The sequence below is a fragment of the Leptopilina heterotoma genome, unplaced genomic scaffold (assembly GCF_015476425.1).
Source record: "Leptopilina heterotoma isolate Lh14 unplaced genomic scaffold, ASM1547642v1 Lhet_17, whole genome shotgun sequence".
Taxonomy (NCBI): domain Eukaryota; kingdom Metazoa; phylum Arthropoda; class Insecta; order Hymenoptera; family Figitidae; genus Leptopilina; species Leptopilina heterotoma.
Window position 1 is genome coordinate 3098181 of NW_025110886.1, and position 25057 is coordinate 3123237.

The window sequence follows — 25057 nt, forward strand, 5'->3', positions numbered from 1 at the left end:
ATCAACATAAAAAAGGTCAAGATCATTTCCGACATTTCAAAAATATTAACTTGAATAATTATGTCTAAATGTTGTTATTACATAAATTATTGTTTATGAACACAAAAAGACTTTATATTTTAAAAAATATATTAAGAGATTACTTAACCCAAATAAGAAGATTATTTGAATTATATAAAATTAACATTTACTTAGTATTTAATACACTGAGAAAACTGGAGGATTGGACTAAACATTTGGAGGGATTAATCGTTCATATTTGAGAGTTGACTATTGGAAAACAATCTAAATATTCAAATACACCATTGACAGATATTCGTGCCATTTCTCTTGGAGGGAAGATGAGTTTATAACAGAGGGACAAATTAACCCTTTTAGTCCCATAATTAGGGCAATTGAAAAATATCTACAAATAGGTATATATATAATATATATAATTATAATATAATATATATAATAACCTATCTACAATAGGTATATATATTAATATATAGTATATAATCAGCAGGGTCGCTGATTACAAATCTGGAATCAGATTTTCAAAATTTTGAAAATTCAAAATGTCGAATCCAATATGGCAAACAAAAATTAAAAAAGTTTACTTGGAAGTTGTCACTCGGGGGTTTTTGGGGTCGCTGATTACGAATCTTAAGTCAGTTTTTCAACATTCAAAATGGCGGATCCAATATGGCGGACGATAAATTAAAAAAATTAATCAAATTTACTTGAAAGTAGTCTTTCGGTGTTTTTTGGGATCACTGACTACAAATCTAGAGTCAGTTTGTCAAAATTCAAAATGGCGGATCCAATATGGCGGACAAAATTTAAAAATGAAACTTTGCTTAAAAGTTGGCATGTGGAGGTTTTTGAAGTCGCTGATTCTGAATCTGAAGTCAGTTTATTAAAATTAAAAATGGAGGATTCAATATGTTGGTTGAAGAAATAAAAAATCTATCAAATTTGTTTGAAAATTACCGCTTTGGTTTTTTCTAGGTCACTTATTACGAATCTGAAGTCTGTTTTTCTAACTTTAAAATAATGGATACAATATGCTAATCAAAAATTAAAACTTGACAATATTGGACTGAATGCTGCTTCTTGGAAGTTTGCGGGGTGTGTAAATACAAATCTGGAATCATTCTCACAAAATTTTTAAATGGCGAATCTAATGTTACGACTATTACAACAATAATATAAAAAATATGAGAGAAGAAGAGGAGAGATACGCACGTTGAGACGGGTTCTGTTTTTCAGTTATAAATTTTAACAAACAAAATTTAGCAAAAATTTCGAAATGCTTTCATAAAAGTATTGTCCAGGGCTACAGCATTGCCAAAGAAAGTTATTTTCTGGACAAAAATAAAAAATTTATAGCTGATTTTTCAAACATGTTATTTTTGACCAAAAAAAGTGGTATGCATGCTGAGACACCCATAGTAATTTGTTTTAAATTTAACCCCTTGGCTGTCAAAGAGATTTCCACTCTTTAAGCCAAAAGTGTGTTAAAAAAATTTTTAATGGATTTTTAGGAAACTTGGTACCCAAGGTTTCTGGGGTCGCTGATTACGAATGTGATATCAGTTTTTCGAAATTCAAAATGGCGGATCCAAGATGGCGGAATTTTTTTTCAAAATTCGTCGAATTTGCTTGAAACTTGTTACTCGGGGGTTTTAAGGGTCACTGATTACAAATCTAACAATAGTTTTCCAAAATTCAAAATGGCGGATCCAATATGGCGGACAACGAAATAAAAAATTGATCAGATTGGCTTGAAACTGAATACTTGGAGATTTTCAGGGTCGCTGATTACGAATCTGAAATCAGTTTTTCAAAATTTAAAATATTTGGTTCAATATGGCAGAAAATTTTAAAAAATTTATTGAATTTGTTTGAAACTGGTTAATCTGACATCAGTATGATAATTTTTGGTGAAATCAAATTTCGATAAATACCCTGAAAAACTAATGTCAGTTTCGTATTCAGCGACCCTAAAAACCCCTGAGTATTCAGTTTCAAGCCAATCTGATCAATTTTTTATTTCGTTGTCCACCATCTTGGATCCGCCATTTTGAATTTTGGAAAACTAATGTTAGATTCGTAATCAGCGACCCTTAAAACCCGAAAAAATTTCCGCCATGTTGAATTTCGAAAAACTGATGTCAGATTCGTAATCAGCGACCCCAAAAACCCCCGAGTACTATGTTTCAAGTCAATCTGATCAATTTCTTATTTTGTTGTCCGCCATATTGGATCCGACATTTTGAATTTTGGAAAACGAACATCATATTCGTAATCAGCGACCTCGAAAACCCCCGAGTAACCGGTTTTAGGAACATTTAAGAAGTTTTTAATCACCTTTTTTAAGTTGCGCATATATGCGTCATGAACCACTTTTGGCCAGTTTAGTTTTGCGCATATGAGGCATTCCATGTCAAGTGATCCAGGTGGAGAAAAATTTTTCTCCAATCGTAGCAAAACTTGGGGTTTTTGTAGTACTAATAGATAGTAATTTTTCGTAAAAATATTTTTTTACCTAGTCCAATATTTTCCGAGGGGGAGGGGGTTAAATTTTTGGGTTTTTCAGTACAATGCTTATTTCGATAATTTTTTACTCTTAAACTATTAAACATAAAAATTTGGCAAGGTACATTTTGGAAAGGTTTTTTCATGCTCTTTCGATTGAAAATAAGCATTAAAAAAAAAAATTTTTTTTGACCCAAAAAAATCAAAATTAAAAATAAATTTTAATTTTTTGGAAAAAAGGTCCCATTTTTTTTTTTTTTTTTTAAACGAAAGCTGAGGTTTTTTCCTAAAAGGACATATAAATGAAAAAGTGGGACAAGAATGTTTAAACATTGAAAAAATGAATTTTCTCGTAAACAGAGCTAAAAACCGGGTTTAGAGAGTAGAAACCTCTGTTTTTCAATGTTTAAACATTCTTGTCCCACTTTTTCATTTATATGTCCTTTTAGGAAAAAACCTCAGCTTTCGTTTAAAAAAAAAAAAAAAAAATGGGACCTTTTTTCCAAAAAATTAAAATTTATTTTTAATTTTGATTTTTTTGGGTCAAAAAAAATTTTTTTTTTTAAATGCTTATTTTCAATCGAAAGAGCATGAAAAAACCTTTCCAAAATGTACCTTGCCAAATTTTTATGTTTAATAGTTTAAGAGTAAAAAATTATCGAAATAAGCATTACACCGTAAGACACCTGGATCACTTGACATGGAATGCCTCATATATATGCGTCAGCGACAGTCAACGGGTTAAACAAAATGAATAATTACGTCAGATGTTAATTGTTTGTTGTTTATTTACTTATTTTGATGGTCTTAGCCCAAAGAAAAAATTTAAACATTAAAGATTAACTTAAAGAAGAGAATCAAAAAATAAAATTTTATTTTGCACAAAAATAATTAATCGAAATTTTTATATTCGCAGTTTTTACAGGTGAAGAACATGTAAAACGCTTAAAAATTGTATAAGTTTGTTAATAACAAAAAAACATAAATAGTATAGATTAACTTGTTAAAAAACTACTAAACCCTATTTGTAGAAACATAAGAATAAGAAATATGCAATTATTTAAAGTTTTCCTTTAAGTTATGTTAAAAAAATCGGTGGCTTAACCATCTTGAGAAATCCCTTCCTTATCCGGCGCGAAATAAATAAACATGGCAACCTAACCCATAAATTAACAATACATAAAATGTCCCAAAAATAAGTTCGCGCGCATCAGATCGTACACATTTTCTGCGCAACTTTCAACCCTCAGATATAATGGGAGAGAATATACAAGTAGATTTCCATTATCAATTTAAAATTTATTTTAGAAGGACTATTCAACTCTCTTCATAAGCAAAGGAAACATACACTTTTTGAACCTCTGAATTTGACTCTCCAGTTTTCTCAGTGTAGTAATATTAGTTTATAATTAATGTAAAAATAAAATGACATTGTGGTAGTATGTATTATGGAAGAATTACCTTAAAACTTTTTTGGCCAATGTACCAAGGTTAGAATTGCTATTTGCTTTTTTAAGGACTGATTCATCGAAGGCTGACGAAAAATATTATAAATGCTAGAGGTGTGTAAAAAGCTCGAAGCTCGATCCAGGTTTTTCGAGCTGTTTATTTTTCGATCCGAGCCGAGATTAATCAGTTCGAGCTGAGCTGTGTAAAAAGCTCGAATAATTTCGAGCTCTTGAGTAAATTCGAGTTCTAGAGAAAATTCATATAATTTTCGCATATATTATAATTAGCAAATAGAAATACACTTTGAAATTGAAGATTGATTTACTTTATTGATTCAGTAATTCGAATAAATTCGAAATTTTCTACTTATTAATAGTTTTTTTAGTAATTTAAAAGCTCGATAAAAATGGTATGTGCCAATTTTTTCATATGCATTTTAATAAAAAAAGAGTTTCTCAAAGTCAATTGAAGTTTTTTGGCCGTCTGGTCCTTAATGGGTTAAGTGAATAATAAAAGTTTAATAATTTGAGTGTATCCATGCCCTTACGAAAAAGTATGACATGTAATTTACAACAGGAATAAGTGTTGTAATATACGTAGCGTTTTTTCGTGACGGCACGAAAAATACACCAGATCGAGAATGTCAAATTGTTTTCAACTTTTCAGGTAACCTAACCAAATTATCAAAATTGATTCGGAGAGATTGTTAACTTGTTTCTCCGTTATCAAATTATCAATCAAAAGTTCTAATTAGAAGTAAAAATAAAATATTTTTTTCTATGGGACAGTATGATATTATGGTTTTTATTTTGTCCTTCAACCCCTTAATCCGACTGTTACCGAGTCGGGAGAAAGTAATACAAGGTAGATAATTGTTTTTATTGTTATTTATTTCGAATAATACAAACTTATTTACATGTAAATGACTTACTACTTACGAAGACCAACACCGTCCAGTGACGCAACCTCAGTTAGACAGCAAGTTCTAGCACTGATGCGCCCCTAATTACGAAGTCCAACACCGTCCAGTGACGCAGCCTCAGTTAGACAGCAAGTTCTAGTACTGATGCGCCCCTTCAGACCACTATCCTTCGCTGAACCACCCGTTCAACGCGAATACCCATTTAGCACTGACTCGCCAAGAATCCCTCTCCAGTCGAATTGCTGCAGTATCTACTCCCCTCTATTCTTCTTTCAGCTCAGGCGATATCGTCGTCATATACAATGAGTGTTTATTACGCTCAGTCTAGACTATGAGACTCCGGCAATCAATAGCCCGTCGATAATTCTCTCCCTTTATTTATTTACAAAGATTAAACAATTAGTAAAGTAAATTAACAATTTAACGATTTAGAAACATCCTCCCCCCTTACGGCTATATAGTAGCCGCTACACTCTTTCTGTTGCTAATTTAATAATTTTCGTAACGGGTCTTCTCATAACACCTCGGTTGGTGCTAACATTTACGACACGAATTCGGCCATCATGGCCTTGAATTGTAGAAGTGATTATGCCCTTTGGCCAACAATTTCGCGGAAGTGTGTTGTCAACTACGACAACTACATCTCCAACCTTTAATGGAACTCCTTCTTCTGTCCATCGTTTTCTCGGTAATAAGGTAGGGAGATATTCCCTTACCTAACGATTCCAAATCATATCAGCTAACCGTTGTGCTGTTCTCCACTGCTTTCTCAAACATAAATCTGAATTCTCAAATTTACCCGGAACGGCTGCACCTGATGAACTTCCAATTAAAAAATGGTTAGGTGTTAAAGCCTCAGTGTCCTCAGGATCAATCGAAACGTGTGTTAAATGTTGCGCCCTTTCATGATAATATTGTAGAAAAAGTCTTGTGTAGGCATGTTTACCGTCTAGAATAAATGGAAATTTCGATTGAATTTGTATGTCTTCCGTAATCCCAATACGGCCACCAACTATTAATATCCCTTCGTCGTTGATGATAGGTGTCAATGAACGCAATCGACTATCTGCTAACAAAGGTAGTTTTCTTTGAATTGCGTCCAGTTCCGTCCCGAAAGACTCTTGTTGAGATCTAATTATCCATCTCTTTTCTGCTACAAATAACCTCTTTTGGGAGATGTCCGGGCGGTTTTTTCTAATCCAAATATCTAGTGACATAATTACTATAGCCGTGCTTCTTATTAGACATAGCCAATTAGCTATATGGCAATTGGCTATGTGACATATGATTTTAAACTATTTTAATTTGGTTCAAATTTTCTGTTTTACGTCAGACAAAATCCTACGCTTTCAACAAGATAATGATTTGAAATTTAATAAATAAACTTCGCCGTCAGGCGCCAGTTAATTTTTAAAGAGAATTAATAAACTTTACTCGACTCGACCAACAAACAACAATTTCAACACCCCTGAGTTTCTCTTTCACTCAAAGGGAATGCTGCTTAAACAGTTGGCAGCAGAAAAGCCAACGGCGAGACACGACTGGCACAGTATTGGTAAACGACTTACCCACGACGCTCGCTCCTCAGGTTTCTCTCCTTTTTAATCTCCCTGTCTCGGCTCTCTACTGGCAGTGGTATCCAAGTAGTGACACACCAGGGGGAATTCGAGAAAAACCAGGAATAAATAACACTTCGGCTATATTAATGTTTCTATTTATTTCACTCTTCTGAGCTTCACGCTCCACTTTCTCAAACAACTCAACTCACAACTCAACTCGAAAAAACTCGATAAAACTGGAAAATTTACAGTAGCAAAAGTACTGGCGTACCGGCGCGACGAATGTAAAAATCCATTATGGCGGCTTATGTACAGAACACCTGTAGCGTCTACTTTTTTCGTATTCGGCTCGTCTTCTACTTCTCGTTCTCCAAAATCGTATCGGCCCTGCCATCTATCACTTTCTCCGGTGAGCTAGCCGCGTGACCCACTTTCGCTACTACTAGTAGGTCAGCCGGCGGTGCTAGTTTTCTCTAATTACCATCGATAATTGATGCGCTAATTCGGGTACTTTTCCGACGGATGGCGTGACTATTCAGAATTTTCGACAGTTTACTGACAAAGATGAAAATTTACTTCGTCACAGAAAAGTGTGTTATATCTGGCAATATCTCTCCATAAATATTATTCGTAGCACACACAAATTCTTTTTTCTTCTCAATGCCTAAATCGGTGATCTTTTCCATGTCGAGTTGTGGTGGCCAATAACTCTCTTCTTGTAGTAAAAACTCTGCACCTTGTTTCCATATGTGTAAGTACTTCCCTACCTGTCCTATATTTCGAGTCGCTGCATATGATGGATTTTGAAGAGTTGGTACCCACTTCCACTTATTTGCATTGGTAAGTTCATCAATTTCGCATAATCGGTGGGATACGAATGCATTATATTTAAAAGGGTTAGATTGTATCCAATGTAATACAGTCGTAGAATCTGTCCAAAAAACGCGTTTCGATAATCGGAAGTTCTGTTCGTCACAAATAGTCTTAGCTAGTCGGCTCGCGATAAAGGCTGCTTGAAATTTTATTCTTGGGATCGATTGCGGTTTGAGTGGAGCAACACGACTCTTCCCCATGATAAAACTCACTACTATTTTTTTATTCGGATAAACATATCTCCAGTAACCAACAGCGGCATAAGCAGCTTCACTGGCATCGCTAAATATATGCAATTCCACCGTAATAAGTTTGTCGAAATGAGAATAACAACGGGGTATTTTATATTCTTGAAGTGACTGCAGATGGCTTATCCATTGCTTCCAGATGTCGAATTCTTTCTTCGGTAGATTTTCATCCCAACGTATATCCTTCCGCCACACCGATTGTAAAAGGATTTTACTACGAATACTAAATGGATACAGAAATCTGAGTGGGTCAAATACTGACATAATTATTTTCAGCATCATTCTCTTTGTTATTGCTAATTTTTTAGATAATTTTTCTAATAATTGACTATTTACGTTGGACGAAAATACGTCGTTAACTGGACCCCATTTCAATCCTAATGTTTTTCCCACTGGTTGTTTATGAAAGGCGATATTCATAGTTTCGGATGCGCGTCGATTGAATGGAATGGACTTATTGACGGTTTTGCTGTTACTAGTCCAATTACGAATTGTAAAACCGCCTCTATCGTGTACTTCAATGACATCTTTAATAAGTTAAATAGTGTCTTGTTCTGAATTACTACTATCACAATAATCGTCCATATAATGACGATTGATTATAGCATCGCAAGCTTCAGGAAATTCGGATTCGAATTCGAGTGCATTCTTGTTTTTTACGTATAAGGCGATACTTGGGGACGATGATGAGCCGAAAAACATTGACGTCATACAATATTCGTCGGGTTCTCGATTTCTGTCTGACCCTCTCCATAGGAAACGTTGTGCATTCCAATCTTCTTGTCGAATCTTAATTTGAAGAAACATTTCCTTAATATCTGCCGTAAATGCTATTTTTCCTACTCTAAATCGCATGAGAACACCAGGCAGAGACTTCAAATTATCTGGACCCACTAATAGATTGTCGTTCAAACACGTACCACGATACCTTGCAGATGCATCAAATACTAACCTTTATTTTCCTGGCTTATTCGGATTTGTGACGCAAAAGTGGGGTAAATACCAAATTTTATCTACTAGTTTGGAAATCGTAGATGATTTGTCAATTTTAATGGCATATTTTTTTTCTATAAGGTTACTGATATGGGAATCGTAACTTTTGCTTAATTCTGTATCCTTGTCTAATTTCTTTTCTATACCGATTAACCTTTTCAATGCTGCCTCTCGAATATTGGGTAATGTTAAATTATTATTTTTCCAAAGTAAAGGAGCCTCCCACTGTTTACCTATACGTCGCGTATTCTCATCTAGTATCTGTTTTGCTCGTTCTACGACTTTATCTTTACGGTCTCGAGGTAATACGCCGATTGCTTCAAATCGGAAGTGGGCCTTAATTAATTCGTTTAGAGAATCTTCTTCAACCGAGTATGTTGAATTATTCGATTTTCCCTTATTATCATGTCCTACTAATACAGTATGTGATGTATCTATCCGATAACTAGGTCCATGAACTACCCACCCTAATTTCGTTAAAGACGCAACAGGATTCTGCTTACCAACTCTATGGAATTTCCAAGTTATAATTAATTCCCAATTATCTTGCCCTAACAATAGTACAGGGGACGCCCTTTGGTAGAGATCTATTTGAATACTTTTCAATCGAGTGTATTCGGTTATATATTTCTCTACGAGTTTTTGTTCCGGTAAGTTAAGATTACTAACAGTACGAACATTCTCAAGGTTATAAATTATTGATGAGTGCAACCCTTTCATTTTAAATTTAACTCGCTCACTTAAACTATCAGTGGTTCCGATGCTACCGATGCCTTTAACAGTGAGAGTGTCTGGTTGTCCAGTAAAGCCTAACAGTTTTGCTGTATCTCTAGCTAAAAGGGTAACGGTTAATCCTTCATCAAGTAGAGCGAGAACTAATAACTGTTTGGTCGGACTTATCAATATTACAGGTATAACTTTTAACAAAACTTTCGAGAAACCTAGTCATATGTCAGTTTCGTCTGTATTGTTCAATTGATAACAAGAGTCGACGTCAACATTATTTTGAACTCCTTCTTTATTACCGTCCGAAGGCTTGTCGTGATAGTGATGTGTTTGTGTAGGTTACGTTTACAACCTTTATAATTGCATGATCTAACTGTACAAGTCACCCCTTTATTATTACCAAGTAAGCAACGGAAACACAACTTGTTTTTCTGGGCCCAATTCCAACGATTTCCCATTGACAATTTCCGAAATGTTTTACAATCATAAAACGAATGTGTGCTATTATTACAGTAGTTACATCCTACATTTACCATTCCAGGTTTATTTAGATTATCGCTATTATTTGAATTAGATGTTATATTGAATGCGCTCAAGTTGCGTTTAATCTTATTATTTTCATGAACCTTTAGGGGTAAAATAGTTCTAGCGGCGTAGGCCATGGAAGCTTCACTAGTAAGAAAATTTGACAACGGCACTAATCGAAGCTGATCCTTAGGCGATTTGTGAATATATCGGTTAAAATGATAAATCATAGCTCTTGGTAACTTTTGTATAATTAATGTATATAATTCTGTACTATGTAAATACCCAACGAAGTTGATCCCCTTTATGGCTGCCACGCAATTTTTTACCTTATTTGTTAAAGACACTAAATCTGATTGATTTGAAAATAATGCTGGTAAGTGTTTAATATCCCTAATTATAATGCTAATAATACTTTCCGTATTTCCGAAACTTAACTCTAGAGATTGCATTATTTCATGTGCGCCTGCGCCCGATATCATTAGTGCGTTCACTGTATCTTTAGCTTTACCTTGAAGACATTTGTATAATCGGGAGGCATTTTCCTCGTTTGAATACTAGCCTAATGATGTAGATAAATCAAATGCACGTTTAAACCGCATCCATTCAAGACAGTCGCCATCAAACACAGGCAACTCTTTAGATGTAGTTAACCGATTTAGCAATTTGTCTGACATTGAGTTTCCGGCGGAAGAGTGTCGCCGAAGTTCATTTACAGTATCCGCTAGTACGTTTGATAATCTATTAATTCCATCAGATTGGATCGGATCGAACTGATCGGATTCATTCTTTTCTAACCAGGCTGAAACATCACGGGTAGTACTGCAAACACTAGCTGGAATATTGGGATCAGGTTAATTTCTAGATTCATAAATCCTTTCACGTTCTAAATGTAACCGATTTTCAATTAGTTCAAGTTCGATTCTTGTTTTTTCTTCTACAGCGCGTCTTTGTCCCTAGCTCTCTCCTCAACCGCCGAGAGTTCTAATTTAATACTAGGGGTCCTAGAGCTAATATGCGAAACGCTTGATCCTAAATCTTTTGTACGATCAGATCTATCCGGAGGGTTGGTTATTCTTCGCCTTTTCGATCTAGTGGAAATATACCGGTTATCAAAATTACCAGACCTTTTTGACGCACGCGATTGGAAATTCAATGTAGGTGTGTGTTGTTCTTGAGAGTTCGATAAAACCGATTCAGCTTTAGGTGGTCTAGAGAGACGGCTGAATCTGGACCTGCTTCTTCGGGAACTTCCACTATCCACGGAATCTCGTTTATCATCCATTTTAATAATAATATTATATATACAGAGTTGGGAAGGAAATAAAGGTTAATTAACAAATAGAACAACAATAATTATATTACATATCTGTCAAAACAAAACATATATTGTATAACACGTAATAATATCAACATAAATATTTTTTTTTATTTTTTACTTCACTTCCTCCGACCGGTGACAACAGCCGGCAGATCCGGCTCGAAGGATCATGTTACCGAGTCGGGAAAAAGTAATACAAGATAAATAATTGTTTTTATTGTTATTTATTTTGAATAATAAAAACTTATTTACATGTAAATGACTTACTACTTACAAAGACCAACACCGTCCAGTGACGCAACCTCAGTTAGACAGCAAGTTCTAGCACTGATGGACCCCTAATTACGAAGTCCAACACCGTCCAGTGACGCAGCCTCAGTTAGACAGCAAGTTCTAGTACTGATGCGCCCCTTCAGACCACTATCCTTCGCTGAACCACCCGTTCAACGCGAATACCCATTTAGCACTGACTCGCCAAGAATCCCTCTCCAGTCGAATTGCTGCAGTATCTACTCCCCTCTATTCTTCTTTCAGCTCCGGCGATATCGTCGGCATATACAATGAGTGTTTACTACGCTCAGTCTAGACTATGAGACTGTCATCGCAAACTTCTTAGTTGTGATAGATAATTATTAAAGATTTGACAGCAAACATCAGTTAAACTATATACATAATTCTGTTAAAGTTTTTTGTGCCTTGAAGTTTGTACATGATAATGTTTTGTTTATGGCGTCGCGAAATAATGTCACGCAAATTACTACACTTATTAATGTCGTACATGACAAGTCATATTTTTTCGTAAGGGTGTATAATATAATAATGTATATAATAATTTAATTTCCAGTAGAGGCATTTCACGTCAGAAATATCACGATTTGCAAAGGGTATGCCGATTTTCACAAAACTTCGTGGAATTATAGATCTATATAAGAGGCTTCTTTCCCTCAAATTAAAAAAAAAAATTAAAAATTGTTGAAGATACGCCATTTTGAATTTTAATATTAATTTTATAAAATTTTGAATATCTCGGAATATTGTTTATGGATTTTTATGAAATTTACATTTTTCAGGTAAAAGTATGTACTTTAAAATGCAAATAAAGTTATTAAAAAAAATTAATTTTTAAATAAAAAAATTTAAAAAAATTTTTTTAACAATTTTTTGTTTATTTACTCCTCTCTGAGAAAAATGTTATTAACATATTTAGATTCCTTGTGAATTCATTTTTAATTTCATAAAAAAAATTTATTGAGACTCAACTGGTTCTGAAGATATTGAATTTTTTGTAAAAAATAGTCATAGTTACAGCAGCAATGCACGACTGCGGTAACGTACTGCTACGTGACGCTATTTTTTTACAAAAAATTCAATATCTCCGGAACCAGTTGAGTCTCCATCAATGTTTTTTTATAAAATTAAAGGTGAATTTACAAGGAATCCAAATATGTTAATAACATTTTTCTCAGAAAGGAGTAAATAAACAAAAAATTGTTTAAAACATTTGTTTAAAATTTTTTTATTTAAAAATGAATTTTTTTTTATTAACTTTATTTACATTTTAAAGTACATACTTTTACCTGAAAAATGTGTAAATTTCATAAAAATCCATAAACAATATTCCGAGATATTCAAAATTTTATAAAATTAATATTAAAATTCAAAATGGCGTATCTTTAACAATTTTGAATTGTTTTTGAAAAAATTTGGGGGAAAGAAGTCTCTTATATAGAACTATAATCCCACGATGTTTTGCGAAAATCGGCATACCCTTTGCAAATCGTGATATTTCTGACGTGAAATGCCTCAGTATTTTGGGCATAAACCGATAGGAAAACGAAGGAAATGTACATTGCTATATGGAACAGAATTTTAGAGTTGGCGCCTGGAATTCGAGACAGGATTTTATAATCCTAAACTTAGCGATTTTGAAGCTGCACCTCACGCAGCTTTATTTGAATTGTTGCCGAACGTGATTTTAATTGGTTGCTAGTTTCACTACCTTCAAGCACTATTTCGGAAATGAAAAACTTTAGCTCTCATTCAAGCTCCTCGTGATGTTCTTCTTCTTCTATTTGTGGCTTACAGAAGAATATACTGGTCACCAAGGTCTCAGACTGTTTGCGTATATGGATGTTCGGTAAGGACAAACAATCAATTGGAGGCCTTTCGTTGACAGTTGCCGGAAAGATTTGGAGGAAATAAATGTACACTCAATAACATATATGCTTTCCTTTCGGTTTGGACAACTTTTTGAAAAGTGGCGTGCCTTCTATAAGAATGTTTTAAGTCTATAGACTTAAACCATAGACTTAAAACATTCTTATAGAAGGCACACCACTTTTCAAAAAGTTGTCCAAACCGGGAGGAAAGCATATATGTTATTCGGTGTAACATGTTTACTTTTTGTGGTACCTAATTATAATTGTTTTGTGATGATGACAATCTATTAAGACTTTAAAACTGAATTATATCTATACTACTGTTGAAAAATATGATTACATTTTTTGTCTTTTAATGAATTATTATGAGTTGTATGTATAAGTTAAGATGGCTGTAAATAATAAAATCGCAACGTAACAGATTTATTTTTTAGGGGAGATTGAGGAATGTGGTTCACCTCCATTATTATTTAATAATATTTAAAAGTTTAATCATCCAATTTTTCTTATTTTCTTTTATTCGTCCAAAGTAAATTTTTCATAGGCATTTTTTAATTATTGTGTGACATTGGTACTTTGACTCCAAAAAAAAATTTTAATAAAATTAAAATGAATAAATAATACAAAGCTTTTTGTAAAATGGATCAATCGGGGAATTGTTGGCTACGTTTTTTGGCGAAGTATTTGTTGCTTGTTTTTGTCGATTTTATTGCATAATTCAATTATATGTTATTAAAATCACTCATAGCTATATTAATTTAACAAAAAGAATTATATACTCATTGCGATTCATGACATAGAGCTGTTCACTTAGAATGTGTAAGTAATGCAGCCTATTTTACTTGTCCAAATTATGATTCCGATTAATTTAATTTTCTTACTTTTTATTTTTTAATATTAAACTAATAATTATTACGCTTATAACATTTATAATATTTCTAACCATTTAATAAATATGTTTCATCGTTATTTTTAATTTTAATAATTTTAAGAAACTGACTTCGATATATGTTAGGTTACATCTTCTACTGATACGAACAAATTTTTTAATTTGAAAAAAAATTTGTGTAAGATATTGAGCTAAAAAAATGTGGAACAGAATTCCCTAATCTCCCCTATTAATTATTTATAAACAAATAAGTTAATAGTTATAACATAGGGGAAGAGGTTCGGCTGTTGGCCTAAACACAGTGTATGTCCTTCTGGTTTTTGGTATGTCCTTAAACACCCGTATTTATTAAAGTAGGATTGTACATAGGCACTAGGTTGAACATTTCTTAGAAGCTCATTCAGTCTATGAATCGATGTTTATTTTCGATATTTGACTACTGAATTCCAAGGTTGCATACAAGTTTCCAAAAATCTGACGTATCATTCGAGGTCATCTGTATCCTCTTGAGGAATTAGATTCAAAGGAATCGATGATTCTTGATAATGTCTTTTTTCTTTTAAATTGGATTCTCTCAAATCTTTGTTTATGGATGTGTATTTATCATATAATTTGCCTTTGTCAATTGATGTTTTCCTTCCTCTTGGAGTAAAAGCCGGAACATAATAGATGCATTCATCCTCATTAGAAAACGCATGTTCAATTTGTCGAGACAACTTTTTAAAATGAATAGATGTATTACCTTATTAGTATATGCTCCATATTCTGCACAAATAATGCATGCGGATAGTTTTAATTTACTTTTATTATCAAATTTAAAAGTTTCGTATAATTTCGGTAATAATATCCCTTCTGCAGTTAATTTTAAAAGTTTTATCACATCATTTTCTGTAATTGTATTTTCTGGCGTTTTGTCTCGTATTCTTGAAGTTAAGGTCGTCGCAGTTGCTTCCGTTGTGACTTCTTGCGTTGATGATTGTTATGGCAGAAGATGTGTCATTTTTCTCATTAAAGCTGCCTAGTTCAGATGTGATAATTGATTTATAAATTTCTATAACTACACTATTTTCGTCAGATTGAATGACATTAGCTACATATTGTTCTATGTTATTCTCATAATTACTTTCTTTTTAACAGAAATTGTTCTAAAACAAAATTTTAAAATTATGTACCCTGGCGGAACGGGTAGATGCTTTGTTGATGCGAAAACGTCAAGAATCCGTCAAAAGTTGACGTTAACAAAAAAAGTGTTTTAAATACAAAAATATGATAAAGTAAGTATTGGGTTTTGTAGAAAAAGTGTTTATAAATCGTTTATGACCTTATTTGTTACAAATTAATGTAAAATAAGTGAAATAAAAGATAAAATATGTGAAAATGTAAAGTGAATGTGTATTGATAAATTGGTGTGTGTTTTAGGGGAAAGTGTTGTTGACATGACTTTTTAATGTAAGATAAATAGTGACAAATTGTAATTTTGTTGTTATAAAGTGTAATAATTAATGAAGGTTGATGTTTTAATAGTCCTTAATCCTTAATATGAAACGAGTAGATATGCAAATTAGGTGAAGAGAGACATTCTTATTTATATTGCCTTTAGAGAAAGAGAGAAACCAGAGCCGGCGTTACTGGCGCCGTTACCCAGACGTTACCTTTTGTGTTTCAATTATAAAAGTATATATATATATATATATATATATATATATATATATATATATATATATATATATTGACTTTTATCTATAGTTTTCCTTGCGATGAAGGAAGAAAGAAAATATTATTACCTGGGTCCCTTATTTACAAATGCTATTGTTCAAGGGTTCGTATTGCATATATTATTAACTTTTTTAGAAATTTAATTTAAGTATTAATTAATTTTTAATTTAATTTTAAAAAATGTTGGCCCCTCGTTTATATAGAAAACTGTACTATTTAGGGGCCAAAAATCGGTTTTTTATTTTTTAAAGTATGAAGTACCCTTTCAATCATCTTGCAAAAAATATATGTTACTCTTAAAATGACTATTATTTTATAGAAAAAAATGGCGGTTGTGCAAAAAAAATTTCAATAAAAAAATTTTTTTTCATGAAAATCGGTTCAACCATTTTGGAGGGAAAAAAATTTTTTGGATTTTTTTGAATTTTTCAAAAAAATTGTATAACTCAAAAACAAAATTTTTTTTCGAGTTAAAACTTGGTGAAAATAAGTCTCATAATTGGTCAAAATTATTCCCTAAATATGGACCCAATACAAGAGGGGGCACTTTTTACATGCTTATACTGCTACGGCCTTTAAAATTTTGTTATAATCTGGAAATCGTCTGTAATTGGATAAAAGGCAAAATTAGAAATTGGTTATATTGGATTAAAGGTAAAATTGAAAATTGGTTCTATTGGATAAAAACAAAGCTGAAAATGGTTTAAATTGGATGAAAGGAAAAATTGGAAATTGATTATATTGGATAAAAACAAAGCTGGAAATTGTTTAAATTGGATAAAAATAAAGCTGGAAATTGTGTAAATTGGATAAAAGACAAAATTAGAAATTGGTTATATTGGATAAAAGGCAAAATTAGAAATTGGTTATATTGGATAAAAACAAAGCTAGAAATTGGTTAAATTGGATAAAAGGAAAAATTGGAAATTGATTATATTGGATGAAAACAAAGCTGGAAATTGCTTAAATTGGATAAAAACAAAGCTGGAAATTGGGTAAATTGGATAAAAGACAAAAGTAGAAATTGGTTATATTGGATAAAAGGCAAAATTAGAAATTGGTTATATTGGATAAAAACAAAGCTAGAAATTGGTTAAATTGGATAAAAGGAAAAATTGGAAATTGATTATATTGGATAAAAACAAAGCTGGAAATTGTTTAAATTGGATAAAAACAAAGCTGGGACTTGGTTAAATTGGATAAAAGGCAAAATTAGAAATTGGTTATATTGGATAAAAGGCAAAATTGAAAAAAGGTTCTATTGGATAAAAAGAAAGATGGAAATTGGTTAAATTGGATAAAAGGAAATATTGTAAATTATTTATATTGGATAAAAACAAAGCTGGAAGTTGGTTAAATTGGAGAAAAAGAAAAATTGTAAATTGGTTAAATATTGGATAAGAGACAAAATTGGAAATTAGTTAAATTGGATGAAAGACAAAATTGGACATTGATTATATTTGATAGAAGGAAAAATTTGAAAGTTTTGAATAAGGAGAGAATTGTAAATTTGTTGTTATTTTCTGTAAGAGGCAAAATTTGGTAACATTGGATAAAAGGAAATTATAAAGTTTATAAAACTTGATGTTAAAATTCTAATGTAATACAGTAAACCCTCGTTAACGCGTACTCGGTTAACACAAATTCTTTTTTAACACGAACAAAAATTGCGGTCCCGGCAGAGATGCATATAAACTGTATAGTCTTCCTCGGTTAACACGAAACCCGGTTAACACGAAACTCGAACAGTTTTTGCGGTCCTCATTTTGTTCTTAGCTCGGTTAACGCGTACAAATTTGTACCATCACACTTAGAGCTCTTTGTTTCAAATATTTTTCCACCCCTTAAAACATTTTTGATAATGTAATAATTCTATTAATCGTTTGATCAATTAGTATGAAAACGTATTGTAACAAATTATTATTATATTTAAAAAATAAAAGAAATATATTTAGCGAGTGATGTCAATTTATTATTAATAATTCAAATTTCTCCGTCCATATAAAATAAACATCATCAATAAAATTTCCTGCGCAGGTATCGAAATTTTATATATAATAAAAATCATAAAATTTATAAAAACGAATTAGACAAATGAAAATAATACACATACACACATAGTCACACATATACACATAAATTATAATATTCAAAAGTATGATCGTTTTGTACCTCACAAACGAGACTCATGCTTTAAATTCAATTTAACAATATAAAATTAGTCAAACGACATGGTACTTATCATTCTTTGGTCCCAAATCTCAATGTCCGGATAATTATCCCACACGCTGGTCATTAATGATTGGAATCGATTCCGGAAAACCATCGTTATCATATGCCGTGACACAGCTAGTATAGTGCTCATCTTTATCTATACTCAATTTTATAGAAACGAAACCGATTTCATCAGCGATCGGTTACGTTATAAATAATCTCACATATTTGACAATTCTCTCAGTATTTCCGTCAAATAATACAAGAAATAGTGTTTACATTGCTATGAGTAAAAGAAAACAATCGAATATCGACTTAAACGCAAAATTATTAATTATGGTACTTTATGTTATTTATTATGAATGTCTCGATAACACGAATTATTTTAACACGAACTGCTAATTTTTCGGTCCCTTCAAGTTCGTGTTAACGAGGGTTTACTGTATTACTATTTTTAAAATTATAATTCCTTGATATAAGTAAATTTTATTAAATAAAAGAACAATGTCTAACAAAGGAGAAACTGTTAATTCGACTTCTCATGATTTAAGTATTGTTGTCACTGAAGGAGCAATGCTAAATAATAATCATATGTATGAATTTCAAAAGCTATTGGGAAGACAATTAAATTTTTTTATAATATGCAAAATACTTTGTGTTTACAAACAATTGATTTGATAGTTCCAATCGAGAAAAGTAAGCAGCACATTCAAATACTTTTTAGTGGATCTTATAAATCTGGTCATTCGATTTGTACTTATTATGATGGAATAAGCCTTTACATTTTTGATAGTCTTAATAAAAAATGTTTAAATCATGATCAAAGAGATTATTTAATAAGATTATATCCTTTTGAACCACCAGTAGTTTTCACAACTGTTGATCAACAACCAGAATACAGTCTTTCTTATGGAGTATATGCAATAGCATTTGCAACATCGTTGTTTTTTAATATTCTGCCCCACTCTGTCAATTACTATTATTGTAATATTAAAAATCATTTAATGTTAATGTTCGAAAACAATAGTTTATGTAAATTTCCCTCTGTACAACTTTCTAATAATAGATCTTGCATAGTTGTGTATGACTGAAATTGCCTTTTAAATGAAAAAGATATTCAACTTCAGTATGGAGAATCAAACTTTTCTAAAAACTCTATTAAGAAAGAAATTTCTTTCTCGAGAATAATAAATTAAGGAAATATTGCATCAACAACACTTAAACAAAGTAGGGCTGAAATTCAAAAAGTTATCGTGAGAGGCAAAAATTAAAACCTAAAATTGATAATGAAAATTATTCAGAGAAAGCATACACATCCATTTCTTACCCGAGAATTATAAATGAAATAAAGAAAGAAATATTGCATCAAAAACACTTGAAGAAAGTAGGGCTCAGTTTCAAAAAAATTATCGTGAGAGGCAAAAATTAAAACGTACAATTGATAACGTAAATTATTAAGTGAAAAACACACTTCAACTAAGAAAAAACTTCAAGTCGAGTCCAAAATAGAATATGCTGAGAACCTTAAATTAAAAAATAAAAATAGTGATACAAGTTCTTTGTCAAAAACAAAGAATACTCGATGTCAAAGAAATTATTGTGAAGGAGTATTAAAGCATCAAATTCAAAATGAGTTGAATGTTGAAAATTATCTAGGTCCGATAAATAATTACTGCACACATTGTGAAGCTAAACATTTTAAAGATGAAAAAGTTACTGGTAAAAAAGTTAGTTTTAATGACTGCTGTAGTCATGGAGGTGTTGTGTTAACTTTAATACAATATCCAGATGAATTAAGGCTTTTGTTAGAAGGGTTTCATAAAAAATCAGGTAATTTTAAAAAGAATATAAGGCTGTATAATAATTCTTTTTTTTTGCATCTTTAAATGCTAATGTAATTAATTTTAATGGCAGAAGAAGAGGACCATTCTGATACAAAATTCAAGGTCAAATTTACTATCAAATTAATAGTGCTTTATATTCGGATAAAGGTGAGGATTAGAGATGCACGACGAGACTCTGTCCTTTCATAAAAGAAAAGAGATGAAAATATAACATTCAATGGTTTTCATTGTTTTTATCGCGAGATAAAAATTATACATGGGTAACAAAATCTCTTGAATGGAAACAAAGAATTCGTAAAGTAAAAGTATAGAGAGGAATGTATTCAGTTAATCCACATCAATTGGAGTTATTTCATCTTAGATTATTGTTGCTTACAGTAAAAGGAGCAACTTCTTTTGAAAGTTTGAGAACAGTTAATGGAGTTGTTCATGAATCTTTTACAACTTCTTGTTTGGCATTAGGACTTGTAGAAGATGATAGTGAGTGGATTAGGACAATCGAAGAAGCTGCATTATGGATGATGCCTCATTCACTTCGCCAATTATTCACAAGAATTTTAATTTAATGTCATCCTGTACATCCGGATAAACTATATATGGGAACAATTTAAGGGTCAAATGTCAGAATATTGTTAAAAAATAAACGACATTGAAGCTGAACAAAGGGCTTGTAGAAATATTAAAACAATGTTATTTAACGAAGGATATAATTTAACTGACTTTCAGGGGTTATTAGATATACAAGATGAAATTTTTACTGAACAAGTTAATGATATAAATATTGCAGAACATATTAACATAGGAGAACAGAATTATGCTAAATTAAATGTAAAACAAAAACTTGTAGTTGATTATGTACTTGATGCCCTAAAGGATTTTTCTTTTGATGGTTCTATGGCAATTGTTAAGAAGTAAAGGAATAAATGATTGCAACATGCCATTTACAGGTATAGCTGCGACTCTGCTTCCTAATGAAAAAACTGTTCATAAAGTTTTAGGCTTACCCGTTCCATTATACAGTGATTCATCTTCAAACATTAAAGTTCAATCTTTAGAAGGCCTCTTTTTAAAAAATATAGATGTTTTTATTTGGGATGAAGCACCAATGGCTCCAAAATAAGATGTAATCCTTTAAAGATAAAATGTTTTTAATAACTATGTGTGTATCTTTAGAGTAATATTAGAAACTTTTCGGTGTAAAAACATTTCCATTTTTAATAGCAGAAAGAAAAGGGGCGTGCGTAGCGCGCAAAAATAGTGACTAGTATGAATAATGTATATAGCAGCTGAAAATAGCGAAGGACGGTTACCTACACGCTTTTGATATGTCGCCGCGCATTTTGCACGACAGATGGCGGGAGTGACATTTGTCCATACGTATTTTATCACATGAAAATTAAACAAAAAATATTATTTTTATAGTGCAAGATACTTATTACCTTTCTTTAAATCATTTAAATTAAAAAAAAATAATGATAAATCTAAAGTAAAATGATAAATAATATACATACTTAATTTATCAATAATTACTATTAAAGAACACAGCACGAAATACATGGTAAAAAACTCTTTTTTAACTTTCTTGCTTTTAGTAAACAGAAAGAGTTTTAATCTTATATTTATTGACAAAAAAACTGCTTTCTGTTTTATCACATTCAAAACAAGAAATAGGAAAACCAACTTTTCAAGATGATTTTTATTTAAATCAATTCTAAAAGTTGTATGATTGTTTACTGGACTTAACCTTTTTTTAATTTAATCAATTACAAAGACAATTATTAGTATTCAATAAAATAGAAAAAATAAAAAAGCAGAAAATATAAATAATTATACTAAGACAGATAAATTAGGCAATATTTTACCGTTTTTTTAAACTTATTAGAAAATTTACTTTTTAAACCAATTAAAATGAGATTCTAACTCCTACTTTAAGAAAGCAATTTTTTTATTCGTTGGTTCAACAGTACAAAAAGGGAGTGAATATTTAATTTTTAAAAGTCACATTTAGACTTAACCCATTAAGAAAAAGAAGACTTCTAGCCAATAAAAATAAACTCCTCCTATTTTCAAACTGCAATTTTATATTTGTTGGTTGAGTTAAACAAAATAGAAAAAATAATTAATATTTGAAAAGTAAAACATTATCTCAACCCCCAAAAGGAAAAATGGATGTTTTAGACCAATTAAAATAAAATTTAAACTCCTCCACCGTAAAGAAAATTATTTTCTATTCGTGGGTACAATAGAACAAAATGGAGAAAATATTATTAAGTAGATAAATATATAAAATTTAGTATCAACCCCTCACGAAAAAAAAGACTGCTATTAGCCAAAAAAAAGATTCAAACTTCTCCTATTTCAAAATCAATTTTTCTATTTGTTGGTTAAAAATGGAGAAAAAATTAATAATTAAAAAATAAATCATATTAATTCCAACACCCAAAAGGAAAAATGGATGATTTAGACCAATTAAAATAAAATCTAAACTCCTCCCTCTTAAAGAAAGCTATTTATTTTATTTGTTGGTTCAGGTATGAAAAAAATTGAAAAATATTTATAATTTAAAAAAAAAAATTGGACAAGTGCGAGTTGTACTCGCACTGCAATGGCGGGTTCCGTACACAAATATTAAAACAATTGCAACATTTATCGGTAATTGATAAAATTAAAATAAACAATTAAAAAAATATATTAAAATCATTTGATAAAAAAAATAACTAAAAAAATTAAAGTATTGTATATATCTAATATTGTAAACAATAATAAGCAGAGGAAAAAAATTTTCAAAATTATAGTTCCTCTGCTTATTATTGTTTACAATATTAGATATACAATACTTTAATTTTTTTTAGTTATTTTTTTTATCAAATGATTTCAATATATTTTTTTAATTGTTTATTTTAATTCTATCAATTACCGATAAATGTTGCAAGTATTGTTTTAATATTTGTGTACGGAACCCGCCATTGCAGTGCGAGTACAACTCGCACTTGTCCAATTTTTTTTTTTTTAGTTAAGAAATTAAAGTCAGAAAACAATCTCTCATTTATTCTCTTAAAATTTCACTCTCTTCCTTAAAATATTTAATGCCACGTGTTTAAACTAAAAAAAATTAAAAAAATTTTTTGTTTTTTGAAAAAAAAATTAAAAAAAAATTTTTTTTGATTTTTTTTTCAAAAAGTTTCTTAAATAAATTTTTTGTCGTCAGACTGTAATAATACACTAGGATACCAATTTTCAGCTCATTAGGTCAAATAATGTAAAAGTTAGAGAAAAAATTTTTTTAGTTTTTCCTTGACAACGCTATGGCCATCATTACATATCAAGTTCTCTATATTTTTCCTGTAATATTCGAGTAAAAATACACCAGCATGCAAAATTTCAGCTCTCCATGTCGAATAGTTTAGAAGTTAAGGGGGGGGGGGAATGGTCACTTTTTTTGCATTTTTGGCCAAAAATATTGTTATTTCCTTGACAACGCTATGACCATCACGTCCAATCACATTCGCTATATTTTTCCTGTAATCTACGAGTGAAAATACATATCTGGACCAAATTTGAGCTCTTTAGGTCAAATAGTTTAGCCGCTAGGGGGGGGACACGATTTGGCTACGGACAACAGAGTCTCACCAATAGGGTTCCGCCGTTACACCGTAGGTGTACGGAACCCTAAAAATGTAAAATTTAGTCCCAACCCTCAAAAGATAAAATGAATGTTTAAGACCAATTAAAATAAAATCTAAAATCCTCCTTCTTAATGAAATCTATTTATTATTCTAGGTTTCAATAGAAGAAAATGGAGAAAATATTAAACTTTAAAATATATAAAATTTAGTAACAACCATTCACGAAAAAATAGACTGCTATTAGCCAAAAAAAAAGATTCTAACTCCTCCTACTTTAAGAAAGCAATTTTTTTATTCGTTGGTTCAACAGCTTGTACATAAAGGGAATGAATATTTAATTTTTAAAAAGTTACATTTAGACTTAACCCATTAAGAAAAAAAAGACTTCTGGCTAATAAAAATAAACTCCTCCTATTTTCAAAATGCAATTTTATATTTCCCAGTAAAAAAAAATTCGATACACGGACCGCGGAGTTCGTATACGAGCTCGGTAGCTCGTATGAGAAATATGAGAAATCTCTCATACGAGCCTTTTCCGTAATGAGAAGTGTATAGATGCTTGTATACGAGGTGACTTTTAAAGCATTTTTATTAATGCAACACTATTTTAAAGTAAATGTAGATAATAGAAATGAATTATCTTATCTAAAACAAAGCTAAATTCATAAGGGAAATGAAGTTTTAAGAAAAAAAGAATAATTTTGTTCAAAAAATTTATTCACACTGAAGAAAGGTTAGAATTTGATAATTCCTTGTTACTCTTACTTACCGACATTAGATATTTCTCGTATACGGTAAGCAGATTTTGTATTAAATTTAATTATTTTATATAAGAACATTTATATAATAAATAAATAATAATATATTATTAATTAGTAATGAAGAAAAACTTATTTATTCTACCGCCAATACAAAATCGTGCTTCTTACCGCATCCGAGAAATATCTAATGTCGGTAAGTTAGAGTAACAAGGAATTATCAAATTCTAACCTTTTTTCAGTGTGAATAAATTTTTTGAACAAAATTATCCTTTTTTTCTTAAAACTTCATTTCCCTTATGAATTTAGCTTTGTTTTAGATGAGATAATTCATTTCCATTATCTACATTTACTTTAAAATAGTGTTACATTAATAAAAATGCTTTAAAAGTCACCTCGTATACAAGCATCTATACATTTCTCATTACGGAAAAGGCTCGTATGAGAGTTTTCTCATATTTCTCATACGAGCTACCGAGCTCGCATACGAACTCCGCGGTCCGTGTATCGAATTTTTTTTACTGGGTTGTTGGTTGAGTTAAACAAAATGGAAAAAATAAATAAATAATTAATATTTGAAAAATAAAACATATTATTCTAACCCCCAAAAGGAAAAATGAATGTTTTAGACCAATTAAAATAAAATTTAAACTCCTCCATCTTAAAGAAAGCTATTTTTTTATTTGTTGGTTCAGTTGAAAAAAATGGAAGA